The sequence below is a fragment of the Octopus bimaculoides genome, chromosome 4 (assembly GCF_001194135.2).
Source record: "Octopus bimaculoides isolate UCB-OBI-ISO-001 chromosome 4, ASM119413v2, whole genome shotgun sequence".
In the NCBI taxonomy this organism is placed as follows: Eukaryota; Metazoa; Mollusca; class Cephalopoda; order Octopoda; family Octopodidae; genus Octopus; species Octopus bimaculoides.
This window is the reverse complement of record NC_068984.1, coordinates 40280666-40287113: the sequence shown is the minus strand read 5'-3', so window position 1 is coordinate 40287113 and position 6448 is coordinate 40280666. Positions and strand designations below refer to the sequence as shown.

Genomic DNA, 6448 nt, shown 5'->3' with positions numbered 1-6448 from the left:
ATACCAGTGCAATCGTCTCTCTTGCACACCACAACTGATGCTTCTTAGGTCCAACTTTTCTCTCAAGGTACTTACACTCTGTCGAGTATGCACATCCATCGGAGCATACTGGCTTCATTCCTTTCAAGCTTACGCATGTCCTCAGCAGTCACAGTCCATGTTTCACTGCCATGTAGCATGGCTGTTCGTACACATGCATCATACAGTCTACCTTTTACTCTGAGCGAGAGTCCCTTTGTCACTAGCCGAGGCAAGAGCTCTCTGAACTTTGCCCAGGCTATTCTTATTCTAGCAGCTACACTTTCAGCGCACCCTTTCCCACTACTAACTTGGTCACCTAGATAATGGAAGCTATGAACTACATCTACTTTTTCTCCCTGGAATGTGGCAGAAGTTGTTTTCTGCACATTTTTAGTTTTTATTGCTCCTGAACATCTGCCACATACAAAAACTAACTTCCTAGTTAGACTTCCTTTGATATTGCTAGCTTTATCCTGTGTGACCACCTCCAACCAGGCAGCCGCCATGATCGACCACTACCCACTAAAGCTGCTTTTATTTTTTCTCTCTGTTTATTTTCTCGTGTTCCTTTTTGTTGAAGAGCATAGGCTCAAAATGTAAAAGACTTTCTCACCTTCCCGAATTTTAAACTAATACACCTGTTTGTTGTTTATACACCTGCCTTCGTCTTTTGTTTTTTTGTGAATTCCAACTATATATATATATTTGTTACTTCATTAGATTCCCCTTTCTCATTAATACTCCTTAAAATGAATGTGAAGTATTTTAAGAAAGCCTTGCATAATCATCACCATTGACTGAATACCCTTTTTCTATATTGGCATGTGTGAGACAAAACAGAAGCAGAAATTCTTGCCTATCATAATGCTGTCATCACATATTTGAGACACAACATTCTGAAATCTAAGTTCATCACTTCATCAGCCTTATATCTCTATGAGCCAAATGAACAGCAGCTTTTTTGTTATCAGTTTTTTCACACACCACCCTTCCATCATTCTTTTTTTTATGTCCATAGTAGTACAGTCTTCTTGGTTGAAGCATTCCTGATGCTGATAAAATTTAAACACTCTCTTAGCACACTAATGTTCTGCTTTTTAACATTACACAGCCAACATATCATACCTGATTCATTTCTCTCTAGTCATTGCATATCTTACTCATTAAACACCCCATTTCTCTGTCATGCAGCATTGCACGCTTTACACATAATACAAATTCTATATGCAACATGTACAAATAAGCATAATCTTTTATTTAATTACATATATGCATATCAGTGCAGGCATGACTGTGTGGTAAGAAGGTTGCTTCCCAACCACATGGTTCTAGGTTCAGTCCCATTGTGTAACACCTTGGACAAATGTTTTCTACTATAGCCTCAGGCTGACCAATGCCTTGTGAGTGGATTTGGTAGACAGAGACTAAAAGAAAACTATCACGTGTGTGCATGCATGTGTGTGTGTGTCCTCACTAATGCTTGACAACCAGTGTTGGTGTGTTTACATCCCCATAACTTAGTGGCTCAGCAAAAGAGGCCAATGAAATAAGTACCATGCTTAAAAAAATACAAGGTACTGGGGTATATTCAACTAAAATTCTTCAAGGCAGTGCTCCAGCATGACCACAGTAAAAGATAAGTGATATAAATTTTAAGTCAAAAGGGAAGAGCAAACATGGCATAAGTACAGGCAAAGCTGTATGAAAATAAAGTTTCCTTCCTTACCAGATTGTCTTTGGTTCAGTCACACTGTGCCTCCTATTATAGCCACAGGCTGCTCAAAGCCTTGTGACTGGATTTGGCAGACAGAAACTGGATAGAAGTTCATTGTGTGTGGGGGGGGGCAATCTCCTAGACTTGGCTTCGCATGATTGTTGTAAAATGAGTGTCCTTCATTTCCAACCTTCCGAAAAACATATCTAGCCATAGTGAAATATTACCTAGCTTGGAAGCAGATGAGGATTGGTGACAGGAAGGGCATTTGGCTGTAGAAAACCCATTTTGACAAATTCCATCTGACCCATGCAAACATGGGAAAATGAACATGATGATGAGGATGAAGATGATGAGGAGAATGAAAAAAAAAGGAAATAAGACAATCTGTGATTTATGACTTTGCCCAAACATGCAGCATTGCACACTTTACACATAATTCATTTTATACATACAATATTTACAATAAGTGTAATAATATATTTAATTACATATATAAATTCTAAGTTACAAGGGAAGGGAAATAAGCTATTCTGTCGCTCATGACTTTTCCCACACACAAAGTAGAATATACAAATCCAAAATGCATCAGAATTTGAAACCAAGTTTTGAATTCTCACCACTGAATGCTTACATCCACACCAGACACTTGCTGTGAGATGAAATGAAATTTTATTTCACTAAGAATTTACAATATTCTATTTTTTATTTCAACTCTTCTAAATAATTACAGTCATGGGTAGAGAGAAATTAGGCTGCAAATAGCTGACAAATGTGTAACTGTGTACAGTTTAAGATATCACTGATGTTTGACATAGTTACTGCATCATAAACTGACTGAAATGCTAAAGTTATTGAGCTATCTAGAAAAATGATGATGAGAATAGCTACCAGAGTAGGTTACATGATTATTTCAGGGTTAGAATAATTGAGTTATGACAGGAAATTAAACCTTTGAAGAAATCAGACAAACAACTTCCCTGCTGCATCAGTCTCAGCTGATGATTATTTTTGTTGCTATTTGCTTTGAACTGATTACTATGTAAGCAGCAGTAGTAAAACGATGATTTCTCACAATCCATTGACTGCAAAGTGTAACACTAAATAAAGAGTCACCGTGTTGTGCATCAAGAACACACCAGTTTGATTGACCTCCATTCTTCTTCAAATTATACCCTTGGTGCAGCATGGAGAGGAATTTAACTCAGTTCTACAGGCTAATAAACAATCATCAATTTTACAATGTATTTAAAATTGAATAAATCTTTATTCCTACCCTGTAGTAACTATTATACAGCTATGAGAATTAGGCCATTTGAGAGTTCAATCTCTTGGCTACAGAGAGAACACAGCATTGAAGTATGAACCACTGACTTGACAGCCAGGTGCCTTGTACAGTTCCCAGAAGAGATAAATAGAATAAACAAGTGTACAAAATTCTATGATCACTTCATTCACTAATCCAAAACTTCAGTAAAATAGTAGATCTTTAAAATTTCTAGAAGTTTACATCTGAAGAACAATGCACCAGTATTATGTGCTTCAAAATAATCTTATAGCTAATATTCATTTGTTCTAGAATTCCTACAATTTATGGAGGCAAAATTGGAAGTCCTCAACTATTATGGAATATGGTTTTTCCTAAACATTGTTCTAGAGAGTTGAGATATCAAATCGCTATTTCTTAAGTTTCATTTTCAGTTTTGACAACAGTAAGATATCACACAGAGCAAGTAAATACAGGATTGCATTCTCTAATATGTCCTTCTTATAATAAGACAGTAACAAGAGATAGTGAGTTTAAGGAAATTTGGTTGCTATATCTAGCAGGCACAGTGATCACATGGTTCTGAAAAAAGGACAAATCAAAAGACTGCCCTAAAATATTAGTGGAATTTTTAGGTACCCACCACCCTCTTTTTAATGACAGGATAAATTAGATTTTGCATTCATATAATTGTTCTTACTTCATCAAAGTGTTTAGACAAAATTTAAAATATGGAGAACCATCATAATTTTGTAGTAAGTTGTCTACCCACTTTTCAATTCTCATATTGGGGTATCAGGCCCGTAAAGGCTCTTCTTTAGCTCAACAGAGCTGATAGACTTGAAATTAGTTGATCTCTCTCTCTCTCTCTCTCTCCCCAATGATTGTAAATGTAAATGCGCCAGTGCTTGATCCAAGTTTTATGCCATCAAGTAATTGATACACCATTTTCCTGGACAGAATATCAGTCCATCACATCTATTCTTGATGGCAAGATGAACTGAGTCACATAAAATTAACAGAACAGATGAAATACACAATGAAATTCCTGCAGTTAGTGTTGAATTCAAATGTCTTGAGCTAGTAATCCAAACCTAAACCATCAGGCCTTATTCTTCAATAAAATTGATTAAAGTGACACAGTAGCTGATATGCTGTACAGAGTAGATATACCATAGTGATATAGAGGAAGGATAAAACGTTAGCAGCTAGATTGAATGTGTAAGGCATTAACAATGAAAGTTGTGCTAAAAAGTAGTTATTTGAAAATTTCCCGACAGCCACATGTTATTTCAATCCATTTTTCAAAATAATTTCTTCACTTAGGTAAAAGACCATCAAGTTGGCTATGGAGGAAATTAGATTTGCTTCATGGTGGTTGCAGATTAGAAAGTTTGAGCTCTGAAAGGTGTAGTGTTATCTCGAGTAGTACAGACTAGAAACAGGTTGGAGCTTGATAAACTCCAATTGGATCACCTGAATCATCATCATCATCATCATCATCATCATCGTTTAACGTCCGCTTTCCATGCTAGCATGGGTTGGACGATTTGACTGACGACTGGTGGATCGGGAGGCGACACCAGGCTCCAATCTGATTTGGCAGTTTCTACAGCTGGATGCCCTTCCTAACGCCAGCCACTTCGAGAATGTAGTGGGTGTTTTACGTGCCACCGGCATGAGGGCCAGTCAGGCGGAACTGGCGATGGCTACGCTCGAAATGGTGTGTTTTACATGCCACTTGCACAGGAGCCAGTCCATCGGCACTGGAAACAATCTCGCTCAAATGTCTTTTCACGTGCCAGGGAGGCGGACAGTGTGTGATAATTAAAAGACCCAAAACACCCACTGGTCCTAGGCAGTATTACTTTCAATGTGTCCGTGTGCATCACAAGATGATGTAGGAAATAACTCAAGACTTCAAAGGTAAGCAACTATGTCATAATTCAAGCAATTTAAACTATAAATTTTGATATCTGCATGAACTGTTGCTAACAATGGAACTGTTAAACGGAGCTTAAGTAATTAAGACATGAAAAGTGTTAATGTTTACTATGTATCTTAATCTTATTCATTAATTATTATTTTATTGTTTAGAATAAACACAAATGTAGAATGTGTTATATTTTATTATTTCACTTTGGCATAGCGAGACTAATAACCTAGTGTAGAACTCAATATATGGATGATCCAGAACACAATGTTATATGAGTATAGAGTGGTAAAAGAAAACAAAGAGATGACACTGGAAAAATTAAATGTTATGTAATAAACTTCATTAGCTTACAGCTGTTTCTGCTATAAGATGTGGTAGACTCTTAGTTGAGTACCAGGATAACATCCTATAGCTTGGATATGAAGTGCACTGTACTTGAGAAAGTTACATTTTTAGAACATACAGGCATTATGAGTGAGAAAGTTCTATGAAAAGTTCTATGCCAAGGCAGAAAAAAGTATGCAAATATATGCATGCGCTTAAGGTAGAATTAAGAGGGATTATTAAAAGGTATGTATTAGAATACTTAGTTTCAACATTCTATGTTCTAAGTCCAAATAATGCTGGTTTGACTTTAACTTTCATCCTTCTGAAACTATGAAATAAACATCAGTTAGATATTTAAATAAATACCAGTTAGAAATTAACAAAACTTGGCTCGATGCCTAGTCAAAAAAGAAAAGACTTTAATCAAGACTAGTGAATGAAATATATCAATATAACTAAAAAATGTTAGCTTCCTTTATTAAAACAAGCGAACTTGATTACACAAACTGTTTCATATACTCACTTATCCCCATCCCAATTTTTTTATTCTTGAAGATATATATATAAATAGAACTTTCATTTTGAATAACCTCTCTTTTATTTTCAAATTCAATAACTCATATTAAAAAATTAATCAAAGTTTGTTTTATTTTGTTTTTTAACTTTTAACCACAATATGCCTGATTCTCATTATCTTCACAACAATGCACAAAGTTCACTGGAGGATTAAACTTTCAAGAATTGAAATAGGTTATTTTTTCATTTTTCAATTATTTTTTTCTAAATCTGCTACTCAATTATTTATAAGAGAATAAACATGAATGTTTGGTAAAAATCACACACAAAGAGAAAAAGAATATTGTTACCATAATAAGAGTTATCTATAGTTGTTATTATGGGATATTAGCAGGTATGAGCGTATAAGAACTAGAATTGATACAACATAAGATATAAGATAAATATAAAAAAACAAGGATACATAAGGAGAGGAAGATAAACCCATGACATGAATGATGGCAGATGTCATCAATGTTTTAGGTAAACTATAAAAATAGTCAATCATATGGAAGAGGACGAGAAATACCTAGACTTAGAATAAATGTTTCCTGTCTTCAGTCAAATCGTCCAACCCATGCTAGCATGGAAAGCGGACGTTAAACGATGATGATGATGATGATGATGA

At 35.4% G+C, this 6448-nt stretch overlaps 1 protein-coding gene across 3 annotated transcripts in view; it reads right to left on the bottom strand.

Annotated features, from left to right (window-relative positions):
* The window catches only part of LOC106880460 (RAB11-binding protein RELCH homolog), a 239119-nt gene that overhangs the window by 33705 nt on the left and 198966 nt on the right, over window positions 1-6448 (bottom strand). The window lies entirely within an intron of this gene.